General features: G+C 45.1%; 1 protein-coding gene across 7 annotated transcripts in view; it reads left to right on the plus strand.

Moving 5' to 3' along the window:
- Positions 1–12,561, plus strand: part of TLN2 (talin 2) — a 413,192-nt gene that overhangs the window by 66,777 nt on the left and 333,854 nt on the right. For all 7 annotated transcript variants that reach the window (XM_046652946.1, XM_046652956.1, XM_046652955.1 and 4 more), the window contains one exon: positions 3,152–3,241. The gene's annotated coding sequence lies outside the window, so the exon portion shown is untranslated. The remainder of the gene's footprint in view (positions 1–3,151; positions 3,242–12,561) is intronic.

Here is a 12,561-nt window from a genome sequence, read left to right on the forward strand (position 1 = left end):
CTCTTAAGGAAGGTAAAGGAACGAAGAGGCACCTGAAGAAGATGTAAGGAAGCCCCACCTATGAATCTTCCTGAGGAAGGAGGGGGCCAAACATTCCTCTGGACTCTGCAGAAGTGTCTAGTCCTTCGCTCCTCTCTCAGCTGTTCAGGAAGACTTACTGAGATTGTTCATGGTAACAGAATGGGCCCCAGGAAACAGGCCTGCAGAGCGTGTAAGAGGAAAGACCACTGGGTTTACAGAAACCCAACACTAACTTTTCCCAGAGTGATGGGCAGCATTGAAGGTCAGAGTGGCCTTAGCCCAGGACACAGGACTGTCCAAGGGCGTGGACTTGTAACAATGAAAATGTATTTATAGACGATGCCTCTGAGCCAGAACTTCTAACTATTTCTTGTTGGGCTCCACCCTTTTACAAGCACTGGGCTCCCTCCACAGGTTTATTGGGGTGTCTTAACCGGGGCTGAGAGGAGAACTCCTGAAGATCCCTGTCACTGACATGAATCTGTCTTTTTTTTAATTGTTCTACTTTGTGGTATACATAGAGAAGTGTATATAAAATGTATAGATGGAATTTGAAGAGTGAAATGAACATCTGTGAAGCCAACAACCAGGTTAAATCAACATTACGAATATCTTAGAAGTTCCCCCATCCCCTCAGAGGTGACAAGTTGTCTCAACTTTTTGTTTTCACCAATCCTTGCTTTTCTTATTTTTATCACCTATGTATGCATTCCTAAACAATATGTATATTGGTTTGTTGAAGGTTATTTTTTAGTTTGAATTTTTATTTAATTTTTCTAAGGAAGATTTGCCCTGAGCTAACATCCATTGCCAGTCTTCCTCTATTTTGTATGTGGGTCGCTGCCACAGCATGGCTGCAGACTAGTGGTGTAGGTCCACACCTGGGAGCTGAACTTGGGCTGTTGAAGTGGAGTGTGCTGAACTTAATCACTAGGCCACAGGGCTGGCTCCAATGGGGTTTTTTTTTTTTTTTTTTTTTTTTTAGTTTTGAAAAACTAGTTTGTCCCAAGCACAAACATTGCTTTGGGAAGTTCCCTCTTGAAACTGTTAAGCAAAGGATCCCAGGAGAAGCAGAGTGCTCTCAAACCGTTGTTAGCATTGCTAGCTGCTATGCTAGACCCCATTTACAAAGGGATTGTAGAAAGTTCAGAGAGAATTATAAATGGGAACTCCATATACCATTTTAACTTAGCAGGGGTCCTTAACCTGAGGTACAGAGAGAAATTTCCCAGGGGCTCATGAACCCTCTGAAACTGAAGGCATTATGTTCTCCTTTTTGGTGAAAGGACCCTTCGTATTTCCAGAGGAGTTCATGGACCCTCCCTCTCCTTTAAGTATAAGGAATAATGTGGATATTATCGTACGTTGCTTTCTCTTTTTTTTTTTTCTTTTAAATGAATCCTGGGGCTATTGAAGATTTCTTGAAATGTGTTTGGTCTGCGTGTGTGTGAGTCTGCATTGGCTTTTTACGTTTGAGGGTGCCTAACTGTTGAAAGGGAAATGAGCTGTAAATTATACCATGGGTTGTCCAGGGCCATCCTTGACCATGCTGTGGGTGGCCTAGCAGGCTTTGCATTTTCTCTGAAATCTGCATCTTCCTTTCTTGACCCAGAGTAACTAGAATGCTAAAATGAGGGGAAAAAATTGGAATGGTTGCTGTAGTTTCAAAACAAATGACCTCACTGCCTAAATTCCACTTTATGCAAAATTTTCGCCTTATAAATAGTAATGGGCCTTTGGGGAAACAGATCCAAATACCCATTTAGTGAAGGGCAGATTTGTCACTGCTGAAACTAACTTCCTAGAAACAGAATACAACTATTGTTACACCAACTTCATAGTTATTTCCTAAGAGATATGGCAATTTAAATTTATAATGACTGACATTCGTTTCTTCAAAGTAGGCGAGTGATTATCCTTTGTATAAGCCGACTTAATGGGAGGTACTTTCAGCTTTGTGCCAGCAATGTGAGGGAATTTTAGAATTCACCAACTGAGGGATACCTGAGCTTTATCCCACCCATGCTTTTTGTATGGATGAATTGACAGAAGGGTCTGCAAGGTTAGGTGTCTTCTGCCCAAGCTTCTGCTGATTTGTCAGGGTCAGGTGGAACCAGACCCTCAGGGGAAGGGGTAACTATTTAGATGATTATGGCTTAAATATTTAATTAGATGAGATTAATTAAAAACATAATCAGAAGGCTCATTTCCTAGAGAATTAGCATTTTGATCATCCATTTCATTTTAGCAAAATGACCATTAACAATAGTCTTTGCCTACACATCTTTGAAATGTACTACTTCTCATGGTCTCCAGGCATTTCCTGGGAGGGTTCTGGTCTCTTGGGTCTGGAAACTTGATGTATGGAAAAGGAGCTTTCCTTTTGGTTCTGTGGTGGTCTTTATATCTCATACGTTCAGAATTTTTAGGTTTTTCTCCAAAGTTCTTAGATTTTCTTCTCATACTCAAATGTGAACAGTTCTGTTTTTTGTTTTTTGGGTTTTTTTTAAATTTTGTTTTTGAAGAAAACCAGGACTTTCAGTTTGGCTGTGGAAAGCCTTTGGGGGTTAAGGAGAGAGAACTGGAGGAATGGTTAAGATTCGGAGCTACAGGCCGCTTTGTGTCTCCTCCTCAGTTAGGAGCCAGACCGAATAAGAATAACATTTATTTAGAAGCTAAGTTTTATTAAGGAAGGTAATTTACAGGTAAATTTAAGCTTTATTGACTTGATTCTGCAATTCCACTCCTGGCCTCACCATTACTCACTGCTGATTTTGGATAAGGCCTGTCTTCTTTCTGAGTCTTGGTTTTTCTCACCTGGAAAGAGAGGGGTTGGGCCTGATTATCTCCAAGGGCCCTTGGCAGCCATATGTCTGGACTCCACGTTGGGGAGATTTGCAGAGAGATGCTGCTATTGGTGCGATGGTGCCTCTCCTGAGACTGAAGGCAGAGGGGTTGCCAGCTGTGTCACTGCACAGTGCTCCGAGACCATTTACCCTGTGTAGTGATTTCCTTTTCTGCCCTCTTTATAATCTGAACCCCATCAGTGCCATTCAATCTTGGGAGAATGTTGCTCACCCAGTACACAGCTGCCTGCACTGACACTTGTCATTTGTCTCTTCTTTGCCAGTGTGCTGCTGCAGGGTAACATCTGGACTGGGTTCCTGGACCCTTGGATGCTCAGCTGCCCACAAGTTCTTGGATCGACTTGTTGAAAACAGTGAGTAATCTCCATGTTTCTACTTTGTAAGCAATTGTAGACCTGTGGAATCTGAGGGCTGGAGGGGTTGTGGCCAGCAGTTGCAAAGTCCAGCTGGGTCTGGCTGAGGGACTGCCTCCCTATACAGCCAGCCTCTCTCATGCCCAGCTTCAAGAGCCTTGGAGATGGCAGCTGTGACTCCAAACATGGCCTTTCTGCCCCCGATAGTCACAGTGGTCATGGGGCCTTCTGATTCTGTCTTCCATCACCAGAGCCAAACATTCGGGTCTCCATTCTCTCTCTCTACTGGCCTACAAGAAAAGACTCATTAGTCTTTTGCTGGTGCTTATGTGGGTGCTGTTCCCTCTGCCTGACATCCTCTTCCCCGGCATGTTCCTCCTTATCCATCTTATCTTATCCTGATGCCATCCCCTTTTAGAGAGGACATATCTGACTACCTCGTTTGAAGACGTTTTGCCTCCACCCCCAGGGGTTCTCTCTTGCTCTCAGACCCTTTGTTGCAACTTTCTTTACACTTAAAACAGGTTTCTTCAGTCACTTGGTAGACCACCCATGCATACATTCATTCAACGAATATTTATTGAATATCTACTACATGCCAGTGGCTAAGGTAGGCACAGTCTATGCTGTCATGGAACTTCAATGAAAAACAAAAAAGATCAAGTGAAAACCTAAGCAAACTATCATAACTCTATCTGGGCAGGCCGCTTTATTCTAAATACCCTAAAGCTGTGTCACCTGGGGGATCCAGTTAAATGCACATCCTGATTGAGTAGACCTGGATGGGGCCTGAGATGCTGCATTTCTAACAAGCTGCAGGTGATGCTGCTGGTCTGTAGATCACACTTAGAGAAGTGAGGTCTAAGGTTCTTGATGTGAGTCTCATACTTGTCCTGAAGTGTGACTCTTAGTGAACTGCCTGAGGTGTGTGTTTGTAAGGCCACCAGAGACCCGGCGGGATTCTGTCTGGCCAGTCCTCCTCCTCTAGCTGTGTGAGGCTGAGTGATCTGAAATACGAGCCTGACTGCAAAGTGCGGGAGCCTGTTACCCTCCCCTGTGTGCATGTGCTTGTAGCTCATTATTGCGGGTTGTGGTTTTGTCAGTGAAATCCTCCCTTCAATATTGTGCTGCTCAGATTCATGAGATGAAATCCTATGGGGTCTCTGCAGTGTGCCTACCCCATAAGTCAGCATTTCTGGAAATACTGAGGGTGTTCCTTGTTAAGAGCAGGCTGTATCAGCTGGGCTAATATGGCACTGAAGTAGGGTGTTGAGATGAGGCCATATTGGAAGCTGCAAGCTGATGACAGAAACCTCAGAGCAGGCAGAGTGAGGGTTTGAGGGGAATGACAGGAGGGGTTCAGGGCGCTGCTGCTGAAGGATATTTCTTGAGTCCAGGCAGTGCATTGGCTCTGGGGTTGTTCTCCTGAGGCACCGGTGTGTTGTTGCAGACTGAGCACTGCTGCAGTCAAACCTCTGAAAAGTTGTGTTTAGTTGTCATGAGAAGCCAAATAGATTGTCCACTTGAGTAGTTAATGGTTGTAACGGCTGTTTATGGAGTACTTACAGGTACGAGGCGTCAGGCTACGTGCCTGGCACGTGGTCTTGTGTCTTGACTCTCCGAACAGCCCACGAGGCAGGTAGTCACCGTTTACAGAGGACAAGACTGAGGTTGAAGGTGAAGGAACTCGTTTGGGGTCACACAGAAAGTGGGGTTGGGATCCAGCCTGGTCTGTCAGACATCAGGCAGGGCCTTTTCTCTTCTTGCTTTTGCCACCTGGACCAAGGCTAGAAATGGGATTTGACTGCTAACGGCAAGACCGGGTTGTTGATTATGTGTTATTTTCTTCCTTCTCTCCCACCCTCATTATACCCCTGGATATGGCCCTTCCCTGTGTGTCAACTTGAAGATGTTACTTCTGCAGCACTCTGGCCCCTTGAAGTAGGGGAGGAGGTCTGTCAATGTGATGCAAAATGAACAGGGAAGAGGAAAGTGTGTGTTCATCTTGGGGGTCAACTTCTTGCCCCACCTCAGCCGGCCTCAGGCAGCCTCCATGGGGACAGTTATCCAGGGGGACTGTGATTGCCGCTGGTGGTGCCGAGAGCCAGTGCTACAGCTTAGTCTTCGATGGCTCAGGCCGGGGAGGCAGAAGGTGAGGGGTCCGGTTGATTCACTGTGTTCTGAAGACCATTTTCTGGCTGCTCTGTGGGATTTCTGTATCAAAGACAATCTCCAAATAACCTCGCTCTGCTCAGGGTTATTTTGTTTGTATCAGAGATACAATTCTAGTGCTTTATGGGTTTTAGGCTCCTCGATTTTGGCTTCCTGTATATGCTGAGTTCACGTGTATCCTGAGCCACTCACCAAATGCAGAATGAAGTTGAACCCACATAGTGAGGCTTCCACAGCAGGATATGTACTCTGATTCTTATGTTTTAGGCAACAACAGGAACCGTGTTATTATGTATCGGTTGCAAACTCTGTTCATGTCCCTGCCTCCCCTCCTGGAGGGTGGGGTGGGGTGGGGTGGGGTGGGGTGGGCCCATGGGGTGGGCCCACCCACGAAGGGATGGAATGGGTCTTAAAAGCTGCTCCTTCTTCTTTAGGCTTAAGGGGTTAATCTTTTCCATCCAGAGTCACGGCTTTGGAGCTGGTGGGAACTGATTCACAGCACAACTCGAGGGTGATAATCTTGTGCCCAGGTGTGTTTACCTGGGCCTCAGTGTCTCATACAGGCACCAATGACTAGTAGCTACTATTTTCTGGGCCATTTTCCTCAACAGTGAACCGAGGGAGATAGCTCTTACTTGGCAGAGAGAGTTGTTTTAGATATGATGCTCTTAGAGTACCGTGTACTCATCCTGGCCACTCATTCTTCAAGGACTGCCTGAAGTGTCCCTTTCCACCTGTGTCTGGCTCACTTCCCTCCGTTCGTGCCCTCTTCCCATGTCTGAAGCCAATTTCTTTGTCTGTGGACAATGAGCCCCTTGAGGACAGGGATTATGCTTCATCCTTCCTTATGTCCTAGGGCCCAGCACTCAGCCTTGAGCTCAGTAAACATTTGGTAAGTGAAACCAAAAAAGTGCTTTTCTTCTTCACTTGCTTATCTAAAGCCAGCTTATCTGAAGAGCAATGAATTAATAGGCACTGCTGCTGAATCCCTAAGCAAACGCGGAGCAGTCGCAGTGGTCACATTGGTCTCCGGTAATTACAAGCCTTCCCAGGTGAACACAACAGTGGGTGTCTCCTTGCCTTTTGTGGACTTTGGAAGCCCTCTCCTTGGGGTCTCAGTTATTTGCAGTGATGGGAGAGAGCAAAGGTGTGGAAGATGTTGAATGAGTATCTAAAAAAGTACATTGTTTCCTATAACACAGATTTTGTTTTTCTTTAAAAATGTCTTTTTACAAATTTACAAAAATAATTTACAACCCTTTGATATTTTTTTTAAAAAATCAAGAAAAGAGACAAGATTTATCAAAAAGGAAGATAGCAGCATCCCTCATAGTGATATGCCTCACACAGGTAACCCCCGTGGAGGGGTGCAGCCCTTTGGGCCTCTGTTGCGTGCCTCAGGGTTGCTAGACTTGGGACTCTGTCCCTTCTTTGTACCAGACTGTACTTAAAAAAAAAAAAACAAAAAACAAAAAACTACAATGTAACAAATTTTAAGGATGCCAAGGGACAGAGACACGGGCACTTTCCACCTTCAAATGCAGTGCTGAACAGTATGCAGATACTTACTGTGTGGCCATGCTTGCTTCCTGCTTCTGCCTAAAGGCAGGATTCTGTCATTCTCTGTCATTCAAACTGTCCCAATGCTAGAGCCAGCAGTGCTCACAGAGCAGTTGCGGTGGGGGGCATAGAAGGATTTCACCTGCCGCCCACAGCTGAGCCCCCATACTTACCCCTATTCCAGCAAACTGGGATGTTCTGATCCATTTTATTTTACTACTTTGGATGTCACAGACAATCACAATTCTTTTCCTTATTTAGGACATTCAGAGGCAAATTTCTCTTTAAGAGAAAAAACCCCAAAACCTAAAAAGCATGATTTCTAATTAAAGGAATGACTAACTGGGAATTTGCAAGTTTTTACTCCTCCTCCTTTCCTGCTGACAGAGAACTTACCTGGCTTAAGGACAATAAGTAATATTGTTAGCACAGTTTGCTTTTTGTGAGAAGTAAAAGTATATTCAAGGTGGTATCAGGACTATCTATTACATAAAGTCCTCATGACCCTTTGTGTATGAGAGCATATTTTTTTAAACAAAAATAGTGTAGTGTAATGTGTAGTATATCTTAAAAACTCATATCATTTATTCTATACTAATATACATCTATCTCATTGAAAGACTGAATACTATTTATGATAATTGTCTTATCTTTTCATATAAAAAATATGTTATGTAACCTTTCATTCTTTCACTGGCTGGCCCCCCTGCCCTTTTTTTGGTAATATTGCAATGAACTTTTGTGTAATACTTGTAGACCATTGTGGGCATTTCTGTAGATTTCCAAGGTCAAAAGATATGCCCCTTTAAAATTCACCTTTCGAAAGATGATACAATTTATATTCCCAACAACGTGTAAGGGCCCTCACACAGAATGTTGTTCATCTTTAAAATTATTGTTGCCTTGAAAGCGAAATGCATAACGCCTTCCAAAAACTATGGCTGTGCCAGGTCTGGCGTTCACAGGGCTTCGGACAAAGTCTGTAACCAGCAGAGGTTGCTAGGGTGTGCTTCCTGGTCCTGCAGCTCAGCCTTCAAAGCCTCATAATGGAGCCCCTCTGGACTGGCCCATTCCTCTCCCAAGGCTCCTTTTCTCTGCCTCCCTCCTCCTCTTGTTTATACCTCTTGTTAACAGTGGTGCACGCTGTTGACAGATGCTTAGGAGCGACCACTTCTGCTGAAGTGCGTATGAGAGGGAAGTTTTGGGGTCAGGCTGGAGGCTGTTCCTTGCTGCCCGTGGCAGCCTTGGCCTCTCTCCCTTTCTGAGTCCTCTCCTGTTCTCGCTCAGAGGGAAGCTCCTTGGCACTCTTGCTGTGGCTGGGCTGTCTGTGGCCGGGGTCTCTCAGGCACCCAGAATTACTCTGTGACATTTGGCAATAGCAAATTTCTCCAAGGCAGAGTCACGGTCCCTCTTTGTCATTTGGCAGGCGTCTGTGGCAGATCCCGTATTTAACATGAGTGGACGATGACAGGATGATAAAAGGCTGATAAAATTCCCCGTGGAGTGAGCTCTGCTGACTTGCCCACCCAGGAACAGGCATCTTCCTTCTGTATGGCAGCCAGCGCCCTGTCTGGCCGATTTCTGCATGTAGGTGCTTAGAACAGGCCTCTTCTTTGAGCCGGAACCATTTCTATATATGCTCTCTCCTTTAAAAGTCATGTTGTCTATCTCTGGATAGATCGCCTGGGCAGCCTGTCTGGTGGGCTTCAGTTTTAAGTAGATACAACGAAGATCATCAAAAGCATCAGCCAGCTCTTTTCTCCTGGCTCTGCTTTGGGCTGCCTTGACCACCTTCCCCTGATACTGCTCTCGCGGGAGGGGGTACACACACTCTAGCTATTGGTAGAATGAAAAAGTGGAAGCTCCAATAGGCTTTCTCTAAAATAAACCATCTTGACAACAGCCGCGAGGCTTGGCAGTGGCCTTATTAGGGAGACTGCATAGTAGTTAGGACAGTAGCTGTCTCCCCCAGATGTTTTGTCAATGGAAATATTTCAGTGATAAACCATACCGTCAAACGCCCTTCTGAGAGCAGAGGCAATCAGTTAAGTAGCTCCCACTTTGTAGCTGGAGCACATCACTGCACCCATGGATTACATTTGGCAGCATGTCCTTCGGCCAGCTGCATGACTTCCAGAAGTCGAAAGGGCAGTTGCATGGAGAAGATGTTAGGGAGAGTGATGAAGTGGTAGCACCGAAGGGGTGACCCTTGTGCAGCAGCTGAATTTCCAGGTCTGGGTTTGGGCTTTGCTGCCTTGAGTTCATGTCCAGCTGCTGATGCTTGGAGCTGCAATGGTGAAGGTGACTCAGAAACCTGGAAGGGAGGCCGTGGTGACTTCACTGCTGGACCAGAGGCAGTGCAGAAGCCCTCGGGGGTGGGTGTGGCTGCTGGGGAGCATTTACTGTTGAAGCGCAGGATATTTGGATGATAACGCTCTGGGCCACTGGGGTCTGCCAATTACTTAGTAACTTGGGACGTTTTATTTTTATTACTAAAAGGAAGAAAGATTAGCACTCTGGTGGCAAAATATTGTACAAAATAAGGGCACATGGTACCAAACAAGTTCAGTCTGACATGGAGGTCATTTATTTTGTGAGTTAATTCCCTTCAGAAATCACTTGGTCAGGGGCCAAGGTTTCTCCAGGGATGCCCCTGGGACTTCTGAGATGTCAAGAGGTGGATGCTAGGGTTCACTAACCCCACTTCTCAAAAAGGATGAAAGCACACTCATTTCCAGATGAGGGAATAAGGTCTGTATTAGTTTTCTATTGCTGCTGTCACAACTGACCACAACTTAGTGACTTAAAATACCACAAATCCATTATCTTACAATTCTGTGGATTAGAAGTCTGATACGAGTCTCACTGGGCTAGAATCAAGGTGTGAGCAGGGCTGTGTTCCTCTTGGAGGCTCTAGGGGAGAATGCATTTCTTTGCCCTTTCCAGCTTCTAGAGGCCACTTACATTCCTTGGCTGGTGACCCCATTCCTCCATCTTCAGATCTGGCTACGTTGTATCTCCCTCTGACCACAGCTGGGCAAGGTTCTCTGCTTTTAAAGACCTTTGTGATTCCATTAGTTCCATCTGGATAATCCAGGAAAATCTTCCTATCTCATGGGCTTTAATTTAATCACATCTGCAAAGTCCATTTTGCCATGTAATGTAACGTTCACAAATTCTGGAGATTAGGACGTAGAAATCTTTGGGAACCACTCTTCTGTCTACCGCAGGGTCAGACAAGTGTGGTAGTTTACTGTGCTTGTAGCGAGGTTGTAAGTAGGTCCAAGGATCCACGTCTCCTCTCTGGTCAGGGCCCGTCTTCTTCCTGCTGTTCACCACACTGCATGATGCCTGAGGAAGTGGTCTCACAGGTTGTACACTTCCCTGAAATCAGTTTGTCCCTGGATAAGAGGCTGTGGGCATGAGGAGAACAGAGGGAGCCATCCCTTCCTATGGGAAAAAGGGCAGAAGCATGGGAGTGGGGAGTGGCGCTGTACTCGAGGAGTTCTGCCTTGCCATGTGATACTTTATGTTGACTATTGATCCCGTTGTATTGATAGAGGTCTTTCCTTTGGACCAAGGAAGAGACCCAGGCAACTAGCTTAAATGAAGTGGGTAGGGTCTGCGGGGTTGTTGAATGCATCTGCTGATGGCAGCCAACCTTAATTGAGCACTTGCTGTGTCCTTGAGAGCGTACACTGGGGACCCCCTCCCTCATTTCTGTACAGTGCCAACACTCCCCTGCTTATTGAAACCAGATCAGCTCCTTTAGCCTACACTTCCTGTGGAGATTTCACGCCTGAAACTCCCCTCTGTTCTGCTCAGTGCCTCACAGCTTCCTGGCTCAGTCTGTCTTTCAATGTCTGATTTCTAGGAGATGAATCTGAATGGCTCAGCTTGGGCCAGGTGTCCAGGTGGCAGAAGAGGGGCACAGTCACCTGGGTATGTGTGTGGGTAGATGGTGACAGATAAGTTTCATGGGGGGGAGGGGCTTGCCACATTCAACAGATGTTACCATGGAAACACTTTACAAATTTTAATTTGTGTTGTTTTAAAAGACTTTATTTTCAAATAATTTCAAATTTACAGAAAAGTTCCCAGAAGAACACAAAGAACTTCTGTATAGCTTAATGTAAATTCGTCGGTTATAAACATCTTGCCACATTTGCTTTACCGTTCTCCATGGTACATACTGTTTATCTGAACAATTTGAAAGTTGTGCACATCATGCCCCTTTACGCCTAAATACTTCAGCATGTCCTTCCTAAGAACAACGACGTTGCTTTTCATAACCACAGTTCAATTAGTAAAGACAGGACGTGTAACATTGATATACTGTTATTGAATATGTAGTTCATACCAAATTTTGCCACTCATCACAATGTCCTTTATCGCAGTTCTTCCCCCGACCTAGGATTCAATCCAGGATTATGCAGATTGTATTCAGTTGTCATGTTTCTTTCGTCTCTTTTAATCAGGAACAGTTCCTCTGCTTTTCTTTGTCTTTCAAGACATTGATATTTTTGAAGAGCGTAGACCAGTTATTTTGTAACAGTTTGGGTTTGTATGATAATTCCTCGCTTAGATTCCTCATGATTTGATGTATTATTGGCAGGAATGCTATATAGATGATGTTTTGCACCTTAGTATATCACATCAGGAGGTACATGTCCAACATTGGTGGTGTTAGGGTCCATCCCGTAATGTGGTGTTGAATTTGCATAATTTAATCTGTCTCTTCTAGAAGAGTTGAGCATTTAAAGTTGAGCATTTAAAGAGGGCTTTCTCCTCTAAAATTATGTCTAATTTGCAAGTGCTTTGTGTACATGGAATTCTCCTGCAGTGTCCACCTTCATTCTCTGCAAGGTGAGCTCTTGAATACAGGTAGAAGGGCTACTGTCCTCAGAGCCCACAGAGAGCTCATTATGAGGAGGATATTGCCTGAGATTGGAACAGAGCGTTATCTCGGCCCTTGGGGCAAGAGGTAAGGTCCATCCTGGAGATAAAAGCAGAAATGCCTGGTGAACTGTGGGTTCCCTTTGCTTGCAGCTGACTGTCCTAGCTGCTTCTGAATTACTAGAAGCAGGAAAGTTAAAGATGTGGAGAAATCTCTTGCACACATTTGACAGTTCTGTAAATGCTGAAGATGACGGGCCAGGCTGCTGCCACTGCGTTTCTCTTTTGTGGATCTCTTCTGAAGTTGACTCATTGGGCTGATTCTAGTTGGCCAACTTGCGTGATGTTTGCATTTCGGGCTTGTCAGACCCAGGATGATTGCTCCTGCGCCAAATATGGGATTCCTTGCAGATGTGACTCTCAGGACTCAGGAAACTGCCACGTGGGAAGGACATGTTTCTTACAGCTCTGGAAATTTTCAGTTGAATTGTGGCCAGTATTATCCTGGATTAAACTTCTTCCAGTTTATGAACTGTTCCATGTTGGACATTTGACCTTGCTGACCCCTAGAGCTATTGTTCCCAATTGTTATTACAGAAGCAAACAAAATGACCACATGCAATCCACCAGTCTTCCTCAGCAAAAAGAGGAGGATTGGTGGCAGATGTTAGCTCAGGGCTAATCTTCCTCAA

The sequence above is a fragment of the Equus quagga genome, chromosome 2 (assembly GCF_021613505.1).
Source record: "Equus quagga isolate Etosha38 chromosome 2, UCLA_HA_Equagga_1.0, whole genome shotgun sequence".
Classification (NCBI taxonomy): Eukaryota; Metazoa; Chordata; class Mammalia; order Perissodactyla; family Equidae; genus Equus; species Equus quagga.